The sequence below is a fragment of the Melospiza melodia genome, unplaced genomic scaffold (assembly GCF_035770615.1).
Source record: "Melospiza melodia melodia isolate bMelMel2 unplaced genomic scaffold, bMelMel2.pri scaffold_28, whole genome shotgun sequence".
Lineage (NCBI taxonomy): Eukaryota > Metazoa > Chordata > Aves > Passeriformes > Passerellidae > Melospiza > Melospiza melodia.
In genome coordinates, this window is record NW_026948600.1 from 6,815,438 (window position 1) to 6,828,596 (window position 13,159).

A 13,159-nucleotide genomic window follows, 5' to 3' on the forward strand; every position below is an offset into this window, starting at 1 on the left:
TGGCTGGCTCGGCCTCCCAGGGGCCCCCTGACAGGTCTGGCTGATGTTGGGATGTCAAGCACTGCCTCTCATCAGCTCCTAGAGCACTGGGGCACTGTGTTTTCCTTCATATGAAAAAGAACTATCTTTTCAGATGCCCATTGCCAAAATTGGTACTTTTCCTAAAACAATTTCTATATGCAAGGGTATCACTCAGAAAAAAATCCTGCCAGCTTTAGCTGGACTTGGCCTCCAGTGGTCATCTCTCATCTGCCCCTGAAACACTGTGGCTCTGTTCCTTCATTCCTATGGAAAAGAACTATCTTTGATGTCCAAGGGCCATGGCATAAATTACAGTTTGGCCTCCCAAATTCCATATATCCAAGGATTGCTCCCAGCGAAAAGTAGCCAGGACAAACAGGTCGGGCTGGCCCTGTCCTCTGGTGATTTTTTTAGACTCTGAGCTGAATGTTTTCATTTGAAAACACCTTGAAGAGGGCTCAGAGATCTCCCAAGGTGGAATTTTGAGGCCTTGGGCACATGAGCACTACATATGGACAAAGGAGCTCTTTGCTGTTGTGGTTATTTTGCATCACAGAAGTGATGTCCTAAGAGAAGCTGCTAGCAGCTTCCTGTCTGACTGACAAAAAATCAATCAGTAATAAGCTTTGAGAATTGACCATCTGTTAAACAACTAAGTGTCATGGGGTGACAGCCTTTATCCCAATATCGTGTGTTGTGTCTGGCAGCTGTGCCTTTTCTCTCTTCCTCCCCCCCCCGGCCGTCTTGCTGCGGCGGGGCGGGGAAGAGAGGAGGGAGTGTGACCGGGCACTTTCACTTTTGGCTTTTGGCTGCTTGGCTTGGCTAGCCGCTTGCTTGCTTGCTTTCTGCTTTCTGCTCTGTTTTTTTGGGGTTTTTTTTTTCCTTTTCTTTTGTTCCCTCTTTCTTTCCCTCCCCTGAAGATACTGGACCGGCTCCGGACCTGACCTGAGACGTCCAGGACACCCGGAGCTTGCGAGAGAAGCTCAGTGCCCTCCACAATACAGCCTGTTTTCTTTTCTTTTCTTGTGTTGGGGAGTGTTCTTTTGTTACTTGTAAATAAATAGGTTTTGTTTTCCACTTTGCTCATCCGAGAAATTCCTTCCCGAACCCGGTATTGGGGGAGGGGTGGTTGGAGGTTTGTTTTGTTTTGGGGGGCTCCCTTTTGGAGATTTCCCCTAATTTGTCCTAAACCAGGACAGTATATTTTTTGGTGCGTTGGCCGGGAAACAGAGGCCAAAGACAGTGGAAAAAAAACCCTATAACAATAATATTTTGGTTTTGGTTGTTTTGTGGGCATATTGGTAATTCATAATGTCATTTGGAGTGGAAGCTTGCTGGTACTTCTGGTCCCTGGGGGTTTTTGAAGTTTCAATACCTTTGTGGTCCCTAGGTTTATTTCCTTACCCAAAAATAGCTCTGGTGTTGTCCCTAATAAGTAGCTTTTTTAAGCGGGGGGCACCAACCAGAATAGTCATTGGGCTGGTCTTATGTGTGATGATGTGTCGGATAAAAATGCTGGACTTTATTTCAAGAATGTATGGATTGTTGTTATGGCTGTGTACTCAGTTTGTTTGGGGAGAAGAAGGGGAAGGGGCTTTTCAGCCTTTGTCTTCCTTCTTCTCCTCCAAATTGTTGATGTCTCTATTAGAAAATACTGAATTTCCCCTGAGTTTGAAAGAAACCATCTTTCTGGCATTTAATTTATTAAGCCTTTTCTATACTGTCTGGAGTGTATATAAAATGAAAGCTGAGATTTCTAGAGGGGTTAGAGAGACTCCTGATTCAGGAGTAAAACAAAGCAGGAAAAATCTTGACTGGAGTGGGAAATGGGAGGATATGGGCCAGACTTTAAAGGAATTTTCTGATCCTATAGACTGGGACTTTCCATCTGATCAAATTCAGGATCCAGTCGAGGTGGCAAAGTATTTGAGGGAGAAGTGCCATGGTAATACTAAGGAGGACAGGATTACTGCAGTGAACTGGGCCTTGGCATTTGTTTACCGTACTCTGCTAGATACTGTGGAGCAGCAGATAGCAGAAAGGGAACAGGGAGATAAGTTAGTTACTATCCCAGTGACCCAGGCTGCAGCTAACATCCCAGGCTCCAGGCTAGCAGCTGAATCAGACAATAGGCCCCAAACTATGGCTGTTGCAGCTAATACAAGAGATGGAAAGTGTAAAGGCAAGACTGATCGAAAGGTGGAGGATGATGATGATGATGCAGGAGAAGGACCCTCACCAAAATCAGAGGCCACATCAAGGGGCACAGAATCTGGAGCTAATATTGACTCCTTTTCTCTGAAGGACCTCAGAGGCCTAAGAAAGGATTACAGACGACAACCTGACGAATCTACAATTAGTTGGTTAGTCCGCCTTTGGGATGCTGCAGGGGAGGTTACGATTTTGGATGGTACTGAAGTGAGGCATTTGGGATCCCTGTCACATGATCCTGTCATCGATCAAGGTATGATGAGGGGGGCTAACCCTCACAGCCTCTGGGAACGGGTCCTAAGAAGCGTAGCAGAATGATACCTGTGTACGGATGATCTCTATATGCAGCAGACACGATGGAAGACCATAGAACAGGGGATCCAACGCCTGAGAGAGATTGTGGTGGCAGAGCTCATTTTCTCAGATGACACAACAACTAGGAATCCGGACATGGTACCATGCACACCTGTAATGTGGAGGAAACGTGTGCGACTTGGACCACCTGAATACGCTTCTGCCCTAGCAATAATGAAGCCGGATGATACATATGAGACTGTGCTCAATATGGCAAAGAAGCTTCGCGTGTATGCAGATGCTGTGCATGGCCCAACTCATGCCAGAATTGCAGCAGTGGAAACCCAACTGCAGAAACTAGAGGACAAAATAGAGGAGAATCATAAGAAACTCCGGGAAGAGATTAAGGAGGACCTTATTCAAGTACAAATTAGAGGCCCTGGTGTCCAATGCTGGCGCTCCTTTGATGGGGAGAGAAGGTACATCCCACGGGCTGAGTTATGGGCTTTTCTGCGTGAGTCTGGAGAAGACATGAGGAGATGGGATGGAAAACCCACTGCTGCTTTGGCACAACGGGTGTGTGATTTGAAGAAAAGAGGAAGTATCACCAAAAAGATAGCAGCTCCGGTCACTCGTAGCCGAGATGTTAAGTATGCTGATGACGATGACATGTTCGATCCCTTTGAAGAAACTTCTAAGGCATACGCCCAGGGAAAGAAGGACAATCTGGCTTAGAGGGGTCCTGCCTCCAGCCAGGAAGAGGCACGGGAGAACCGGGTTTTTTGGAAGGTGTGGATCAGATGGCCTGGCACATCAGAGCCACAAGACTATGAAGCATTGGTTGACACTGGATCACAGTGTACCTTAATGCCATCGGAACACGTGGGGACAGAACCTGTTTCCATTGCTGGAGTGACGGGGGGATCACAACAGTTGACTTTGTTGGAAGCTGAGGTGAGCTTGACTGGGAAGGAGTGGCAGGAACATCCGATTGTGACTGGTCCAGAGGCTCTGTGTATTTTGGGCATAGACTTCCGCCGGAATGGCTATTACAAAGATCCTAAGGGATTCAGGTGGGCTTTTGGAATAGCTGCAGTGGAGATAGAGGGTATTAAACAATTGAATACCTTGTCTGGACTATCAGAGAACCCATCCGCAGTAGGGCTCTTGAAGGTAGAGGAGCAACGAGTGCCAATTGCCACCTCAACAGTGCACCGCAGGCAGTACCGGACGAATCGAGATGCCGTGATCCCCATCCACAAAATTATCCGAGAGCTGGAGAGCCAAGGGATGGTCAGCATGACCCACTCACCCTTCAACAGTTCTATTTGGCCTGTGCGAAAATCTGACGGAGAATGGAGACTGACTGTGGACTATCGTGCCTTGAATGAAGTGACTCCACCACTGAGTGCGGCTGTACCAGACATACTGGAACTGCAGTACGAGCTGGAGTCCAAGGCAGCAAAGTGGTACGCGACCATCGATATTGCTAACACGTTTTTCTCCATCCCTCTGGCAGCAGAATGCAGGCCCCAGTTTGCTTTTACATGGAGGGGAGTGCAGTATACCTGGAACCGACTGCCCCAGGGGCGGAAACACAGTCCTACCATCTGTCATAGACTGATCCAGGCTGCACTAGAAGAGGGCGAGGCTCCAGAACATTTACAATATATTGATGATATCATTGTTTGGGGGAACACAGCAATAGAAGTGTTCGAGAAAGGAGAGAAGATAATTCATATACTCTTGGAAGCCAGATTTGCCATTAAGAAGAGCAAAGTCTCTTTGGGACCTGCCCGAGAAATTCAGTTCTTGGGAGTGAAGTGGCAATATGGACGGCGTCAGATTCCTGCGGATGTTATTAACAAAATCACTGCTATGTCCCCACCAACTGATAAGAAGGAGACACAAGCTTTCTTAGGTGCTATAGGTTTCTGGAAGATGCACATCCCTGAGTATAGTCAGATTGTGAGACCCCTTTATCTGGTTACCCGCAAGAACGACTTCCACTGGGGCCCTGAGCAGCAGCAAGCTTTCATCCAGATCAAGCAGGAGATCGCTCATGCTGTAGCCCTTGGCCCAGTCAGGATGGGACCAGATGTGAAGAACGTGCTCTACTCTGCAGCCGGGAGCCATGGTTTGTCCTGGAGCCTTTGGCAGAAGGTGCCTGGCGAGACATGAGGCTGACCATTGGGATTTTGGAGTTGGAGCTACAGTGGGTCTGAAGATAACTATACTCCAACAGAAAAGGAAATCTTGGCTGCCTATGAAGGAGTCCAAGCCGCCTCGGAGGTGATTGGTACAGAGGCACAACTCCTTCTGGTACCCCGACTACCGGTGCTGGGATGGATGTTCAGAGGAAAGGTTCCCTCTACCCACCATGCCACTAGTGGTACTTGGAGTAAGTGGATTGCCCTCATTACGCAGCGCGCCCGAATTGGGAAGTTAAATCGCCCTGGGATTCTAGAAATAATTACAAATTGGCCCGAAGGTGAAAGCTTTAGTGTTGCGGATGAGGAACAAGAGCCAGTGACCCGGGTTGAGGAAGCTCCGCCATACAATCAGTTGCCAGTAGAAGAAACACGTTATGTTCTATTCACTGATGGTTCTTGTCACGTCATAGGGATGAAACGGAGGTGGAAAGCAGCTGTATGGAGTCCCACTCGACAGGTTGCAGAGGCTACTGAAGGAGAGGGTGAATCCAGTCCATTTGCTGAAATCAAAGCTATTCAACTGGCCCTAGATATTGCAGAGAGAGAGAAGTGGCTAAGGCTCTATTTGTATACCGATTCTTGGATGGCAGCCAACGCTCTATGGGGATGGCTAAAGAGATGGAAAGAGGTGAACTGGCAGCGCAGAGGAAAACCAATTTGGGCTGCGGAAGAGTGGAAAGATATCACTACTCGGTTAGAGAAGATATCTGTGAAGGTTCGCCATGTGGATGGCCATGTCCCGAGAAGCAGAGCTAATGAAGAGCAGCAAAACAACCAGCAAGTACATCAGGCTGCAAAGAAAGGGGAGTTGAAGATAGATCTCAACTGGGAGCAAAAGGGAGAGTTATTCTTAGCACGATGGGCCCATGATGCCTCAGGCCACCAGGGTAGAGATGCCAGCTATAAGTGGGCACAAGACCGAGGGGTGGTGTCGTGGGTTGACAGCCTTTATCCCAATATTGTGTGTTGTGTCTGGCAGCTGTCCCTTTTCTCTCTTCCCCCCCCCCAGGCCATCTTGCTGCGGTGGGGCGGGGAAGAGAGGAGGGAGTCTTTGACCAGGCCTTTTTTCCTTTTGGCTTTTGGCTGCTTGGCTTGGCTAGCCGCTTGCTTGCTTGCTTTCTGCTTTTTGCGCTGGTTTTTTTTTTCCTTTTCTTTTGTTCCCTCTTTCTTACCCTCCCCTGAAGATACTGGACCGGCTCCGGACCTGACCTGAGACGTCCAGGACACCCGGAGCTTGCGAGAGAAGCTCAGCGCCCTTCACAACACAACCTGTTTTCTTTTCTTTTTTTTCTTGTGTTGGGGAGTGTTCTTTTGTTACTTGTAAATAAATAGGTTTTGTTTTCCACTTTGCTCCTCCGAGAAATTCCTTCCCGAACCCGGTATTGGGGGAGGGGTGGTTGGAGGTTTGTTTTGTTTTGGGGGGCTCCCTTTTGGAGATTTCCCCTAATTTGTCCTAAACCAGGATACTAAGGAAACTGTAGACGCTTCTGTGAAGACATATGTTAAAGATGAGAAAGCCTGGGAGGGTTTCTTTCCCTTCTGGCTGGCAAAAAGATAACAAGGGTGACCCCGCCCCGTCTCAGCCAGACCAGGCCGGGTGGCTCCTGGCGTGGGGCCAGGCCCCTTCCCAGGGACCCCGCCAGGCCCCATCGGCTGCTAGGCAGGGCAGGGGAGGCTGCGGGGCCGAGGCCCGGCCGGGCCATGGCTGCAGTTGTGAACATCTTGACACTGCTGAACCCTGCCCCGCCACCAGCCTGGGCCCAGCCACGATCCACTGGGCCCCAGGAGCAGCCCCGGGCCAGGCCAGCTTGGCCAAGATTCTGCCACCGTTGGGGTTCACCCGCAAGCCCCAGGCAGGGCGAGGAGAAGCCATCAGTTCCCGGCCGTGCTGCTGCTGCTGTGTTCTGGCCTGGCTGCTGAGATCCTGGCCCTCCCCTCAGCGTGGCCCATCCTGACACAGCCCCAGCGCAGCTGCTGCAGAAACCTCCATCGGCCTCAAGCACCGAGCCCGGAACCATCTGCAGGCCCCGGGTGAGATATTAACTCTTTCAGTGCTTCCATCCTCCCTCGAGTGAGAGAAAAGGACAAAGTGCAGGCATATAGAGGAGCAACATGAAGGCACCGAGGTCAGTGAAGAGGAAGTTGAGTCCCAGATGGGAGGGATGAGGAGATGCCTTGATCTTGGGGCTGAAATCCTCTTATAAAGCTATGGAGAAGGATGTAATTGATACATCTTTTTCCCCTATAACACAGAAGGGAGATGAGTTGTTCAGCAAAGGCCTCCATGGAAAAGTATGCAAATGTTGAAGTAGCTGTGATCCCATAAGAAGTTTGAACAGAGAAAGAGAGCAGAGTGATGAGACCCATGCCCTCACAGAGAGAAGATCTCTCTTCTCAGAGATGAAGATGATTTCAGAAATTGATGAGGAGAACGTTTGCTCTTAAACAGCTCATCTTTAAACCAATACCCCATAATTTGACATGGCCCATAAACACAACTGTAAAAGAGCTTTGAAAACCTGGGAGGTACATCACAATTGAAGATTTTTCTGGGCAGTTGCTATTCATGGAAATTGAGAGCCACAAGAGAAGTGTTTCTTCTGGAGAAGTCTCCATAGCATGAAAGAGAGACTCCTCTCCCTAAGTGAACTCAAGAAAGACTATTCTAGTTGGGGTAAACTGACTGAAAATTCTAGGTTTGTCTCTTTATATTGTCAGTAAGAAAGAAAAGGTTGTAGGGAGAGGAGAAGTGTTCTGAAAGTTTTGTTTTTATTACTCTTTCTTTTAGTTGCTATTAATGAACTTTTCCTTATACCCCCTTAAAGTTTTGAGCCTGCTTTGGCATTCTCCTAATCTTATCACACAGGAGGAAATGAGTAAGTATATTCTAGTGAGTGCACTGGTAATTAGCCAACATTGAACCCACAACAATAATTGCTAAATTCTCCAAGAAATCTCAAATTGGTGAACCAAAACCACTACAGAAATATTTCTGATGAAATGCATTAGAGCAGAGGGAAGTCAAGGCAGAGCCAAGGTTTGTCAGGACTTGCTTGATCCTAATGAGCCCTGAGGTGCATTTGGAGCTCAGCCATGGAACCTCAGGGCCTGAGAGGAGATTGCACAAACCTTTCCAGGAGTCAAAGTCAGAAGAAAACCCCAAAGTGTCTCAAATCATGGATGCGTCCCACTGAAGTCCATCCCCTACACAGGCTCCTCATGGACTCCTTGGAGGAGAGAATTGGAGGCCAGGATGGCACAAAACCTTCTCAGAGATTCAGTGTGGAAAGGAAAATCCAAAGTACCTTAAAAATCTTGAATATCTCAAAGTATTAATGAGCCCCACTAAACGCCAGTAAAAAGGTCTCAAGGGACTCATTAAAGCAGATAACTGGGGCCATGATTGCTAAACCTCTCACAGAGTCTGTATCAAAAGGGAAACACCAAGTACCTTAAAATAACTGAAGTACCTTGAAACATTAAGGAGCCCCACTGAGTGTTGTTACTGACAAAGCCTCTCCAGGGACTAATTAAAGCAGAGAATTGGATGCCACGATTGCAGAAAACTCTCAGAGACTCCAAGGCAAAAGCCAAACCCAAAGTCCTTTGAAAAACTCTGTGAGCATTAAGGAGCCCCCAGGGCCATTCCTGAGCAAGGCTCCCCAGGGACTCCTTCCAGCAGATCCTTGAGGCCACTGGGATGTGGGCTAGGGGGGGATGCTGAGGGTAGGACAAGGGGCTGACAGTGCCCAGCCTGGCTGGGGCTGTGCCAGGAGGCCACAGTGCTTCAGGACAAGGTGTCTCCTCACAGCCCTTGGTGGCACAGACCCTGCTGTGCCCCAGGGCACCAAGACTTGGCTTCTCTTTGTCCCCACCTGTCATCACTGCCTGCAGTTCTCTGCTCTGCCTGGGGCCTGGGGACACTTGCTCAGTCATGAACCTCGGTGGGACCCATTAAAAGTCCAAGAAACTTTGGAGTTGGATTCTTACTTGAAGTTCTGGAGAGGTTTCTTCAGCTTCCTCTCAGGGACTGATGTTCAGGGCCTGAGCACAAAGCCCCAGAGGCTCATTAAGGTCCTTGTGCTGTGTCTGTGCTGCTGAGCTGGGCTGGGCTCCTGGCCCAGAGGCAGCTCCTGGTAAGCAAGAAGAGCTTCAAAAGCACATTTCTCTTGATGAGCAGCTCTTCTGCCAGCCCAGCAGGGGTGGGGCACTGCCTGCAGCGGCCCTGGGCACAGCACAGAGGCACAGAGAGTTTCAATCAGTCAGGGTTGGGAAGGTGCTGAGAAGTGCCTGGGACAGAATCACTGCCAGCCCTTGGCACAGGAACCTCTGGCTGCAGGACAATGCAGCTATAGCTCCTGCAGTGATCTCCTAAAGCTGGAACATCCCAATGCCTACAGACCCTGTGAGTAAATTCTCTGATTGTCTCTTGTGCAGAGCAGCCAGGGGTGCCCAGGGCTGTCCTGCAGAGCAGGGTCCTGCAGCTGTGCTGGGGCAGGGACTCTGCTGCCTGCCAGGGACAGCTCTCAGCCAGCCCGGGGAGCTGCTCCCAGTGCTGGGGTGAAGCTCTGGGGGGAAGGAGCCACCCTGAGAAGGGCAGGGGCTGCTGCTGAGAGGGGCTGGGTGGGGCAGGGCTGCTCTCAGCTCCAGACCAGTCTGGGCACAGCTCCAGAGGGCACTTCCCAAGGAAGGTAAGTCTGGAAAGATCAGGAGCTTCCCTGAGAGTGTTTTCAATTTCCTACTTGGAAAAGGATGGGAATGATAGGGTGATGACAAAAAGATTTTTTCATTTTATACATTTTTCATATATTTCTAGCTCTAGAAATTACTATTACATAATTATAAATCTATAATCCTTATTTAAGTCTATTAAACTCTTAATGAACTCTATTATTATTATATACTTCTATAACAATAATCCTGTATTAACTCTATTTTTTTCTGTAAGCTTTTTCTTCGATTTTAGAAAAATAAGCGGATTGTCTAAACGTATTCCTTAAATACATATAGTATACAATACATATAATATCCTGTAAAGTCTTATTATCAGGAACAGGACCTACAAGAACATTTTGGTTTTTGACCAGAATGTGAGCAGTCATAACAAAAATTGAAGGCAAAGAAGCCCTTGGACTTACTCCAATGGATTGAGCCAGGGGTGTGTAACTGGGGTAATTGAATCTCGTATTGGATGTTCCTATTAAATTTTCTTTATTAATCAACCATAATAAATTCTGTAAATCAGGGCCCAGGTGTGGCCCATCCCCACTGGGACACCTGGAACCTTCCAATAAATGTGTGTTTTTTACTTTACTGTTCTAACACTGTTGCAAGGGGGTTTTTTTCTCTTTTGATTACAAAAAACAAAGGGATAAGAGAAGAAGAACAGGAATTGTAATCCCAGGACATTCTGAGTTGAAAGGGAGACACAGGATCATACAACTAATGTTTGAACATTTACAGGAACTGCAGAACTGTAAATTAAGCAGGTCAGTCTCTCTGTTGGGAGCCTCCCAAAGGGCCCTCAGCCACTCCTCAGCCCTGGACAGTAGCAGCATCACCTTTGCAGGGCCCATCAGGGCTCTCCTGAGCTGCCCTTGCCCAGCTGCACACAGAGCCTGCCCCAGCCAGGGCCCTGCACACAGGCAGGTTTCTGTAGGGCCCCGGCCAGGGCACACAGGCTGGGATGGGCTCTGTGAGTGCTGGCAGGGACAAGGCTCCTCTCAGGAGGGAATGTGCAGGCCCAGGGAGAGGCTCAGGGAAGGAGAGGGGGCTGAAGAGAGCAGTGCTGGGGGCAGGAGGGCACTGTTGGTGTGTGGGAGGTGCTGGGCACAGCTGGGCACGGGAACACTGTCCTGAGTGCTTGGCTGTCTCTGCCCTGCCCTCTCAGGCACAGCACCACAACATCTTCTCTTGGTTCTGCCCTGCCCTGATATTGTCACTATTATCTGCTGCTCTCAGGGAGGCTCTGGCATTTGCAGCAGCTGAGTCAGGCACTGCCCTTGGCATTCCTGCCAGGCAGGGCTGTCCCTGGGAATGGGGTGTCCAAGCTTCCCTGGCACCTGTGGGGCTGTGGGCAAAGCAGTCCATGGGAAAGGGGAATGAGCTGAGCCCCCTCCCTGAGATCCCATCATGGGCACAGTCAGGGATCTCCTTGCTGTGCCCTTTCAAGCTCTGAGCTGCCCTCCTGGGTGCAAATCTGTGCCAGAGCCTCTGGGAGGTCCCTGAATGTCCCACGGGGAAGCACAGAGCTGCCAGAGCTGAGGAAATGCTGCTGGGTGTGAAGGTCCACCCGAAATAAATGGGTGACGAATGATTTTTGGGTGCAAAATAACCAACACAAGAGGCACAGGGGTTTTGCAGTAACAAATCAACAAGGTATAGTTTATTGATTATAACCACAGCTAAGTATGCGTTTGGTTAAGGGATCCGGGGAAGAGAAGGGTAAGACAAGGAAAAAGGGAGGAAAGAAGGTCAGGGAATGGGGTATAGCTACCAAAACGTGATGTCTTCGGGGTCCCGTCGCCGAAACTTGCTGGTGCACGTCTTGGGGAGTACTCAAAGGACAGTCGGGCCGAACCCCAATATATATACTGGTTGGGGGAAGGTAACTGAAATTAGGTTTCCATGGAGGGGAGAAGTCCATTGTTTTCATGGCCGAATGCTCACAGGTACGTTAAGTTTTCCCCCTCCCTGAGTTGGGAGGGAGTACAGTCCCAGTCTCTGGAAGGAGGTTGCCATGGGGGTGCCATGGGGGTGCCATGGGGGTGTCAATAGGGTGCCAGAGGGGTTCTTGGTTCCTTGACAAGGGGATTCGCATCTCAGTTGGTCTGTCACAGTGGTTGGAGACAGGCAAGAGGGGTCTTCTTATGGAGCGGAGGGGAACCACCCCAGAGCTCAGTCCAGCCAGATCAGGAGTTTGGAAGAAAGTCCAGTTCAATTGTCCAGAAAAGGGCAGCATGCCCCCTTCAAGTACAGCATGGTGTGTTCTGCAAACATCACTTGTGAACACAGTAGATAAGCAGGAGACTTTCTTTCCCAACCGTCTCAGCACCTTTAACCCTTCGGTAGTCTTTTCTCATGACAATTGTGAGGCAAAAAATGAAGGATTTTTGGATGGACTTCTACACGACCCCGTGACTCACGATTGTCTTGAGGAATCTTCATCAGCAGAGCTCTAGAGTGTCTTCGAAACTCGTTGCACGTTGGTAGCATAACCCCGGAAAAGTAGGGATGACAGGAGAGAGGGGATAAAAGGGGAAGAGAAGGAAAAGAAAAAGGGAAAAGGGGAACCAACAAACATAAACATAATTAATATTGATCATCATAACAACTTCACACGTGGTTATTTGTTACAACCATTTCAAAAATTATGATTAATTTTAACAATTTCAAAAAATATTAACTAATTAAAACAATATCATTTGTTTAACAATTTCAAAATGATTAAAACAAATCACAAATAATCAAAACAACAAACAAATCATAATATTATCATCGTCTTTTAAAATTATTTTCCAAAAATTAAAGTAACTTTCTGCAAATCATACTTGATATTTAAGAAGTTGTTCTAAAGCACATATGCTTGATTCATAACCGTTTCGTATCAAGTGTTTTGGGGGCATCTATTGTATCGAGTACATCAGCTAAGCGGTGTGCATTGACTACAGTTGACAATCTCTTAAGCTTTTTCATCATTCTCCAATTCAAAATGAATAGGGCTGCTGACAAGATAAAGCCAAGCGTAACTAGGATCAAAAGAACAACAATTGGATGGCACACACTGTTCAGAACACCTGTGGCAGTAGGTGACCACCCAAAGAGAGTATCCCACCACCTATGCTCAGCATCTTGCTTTACCCTCTCCATAACCCGGTGTATTTGTTTCACGTTGTGATGAACAGTCACCAGGGTCTTCTGTCCGCTCTCCTTGATTTTCTCGAGGATGTCAATCAGGTCTTGATGGAGCAATAGTTGTCTCACGAGGGTGAGGTTCATTCTAATAGGAGTGGGCATCAGCTTCTGGATCAGTGTGTAGTTGGATTGCAGTAGGTGGTGAGAAGTAACTGGAGCTCCATAAGAGAAATCGCATCCTACTATCTTAGTAAAGTTACAAGCACAAAAATTTGAATGATTCTTTGCATCTACTACAACATCTTCTACAAAGACAGAATCACATGTGGTTCTAAAGCATGCACAGCCATTGCCTATGTATATAAGAGCTGTCTGGGTATCCTCATGTGGACCAATCTTGATAAGACAGATATTTTGCTCTATGTCTAAACAAATATTTGATCTATGATTGCATTGCTTTCACAGATGAACTCTTGTTGTTCTTGGACAACACAAGTTTCCAGGTTAACAGTTTGCCATTTGTCATCAACCTGATGGGCCCATCCCCTATGTTCAGTAGGAGAGAG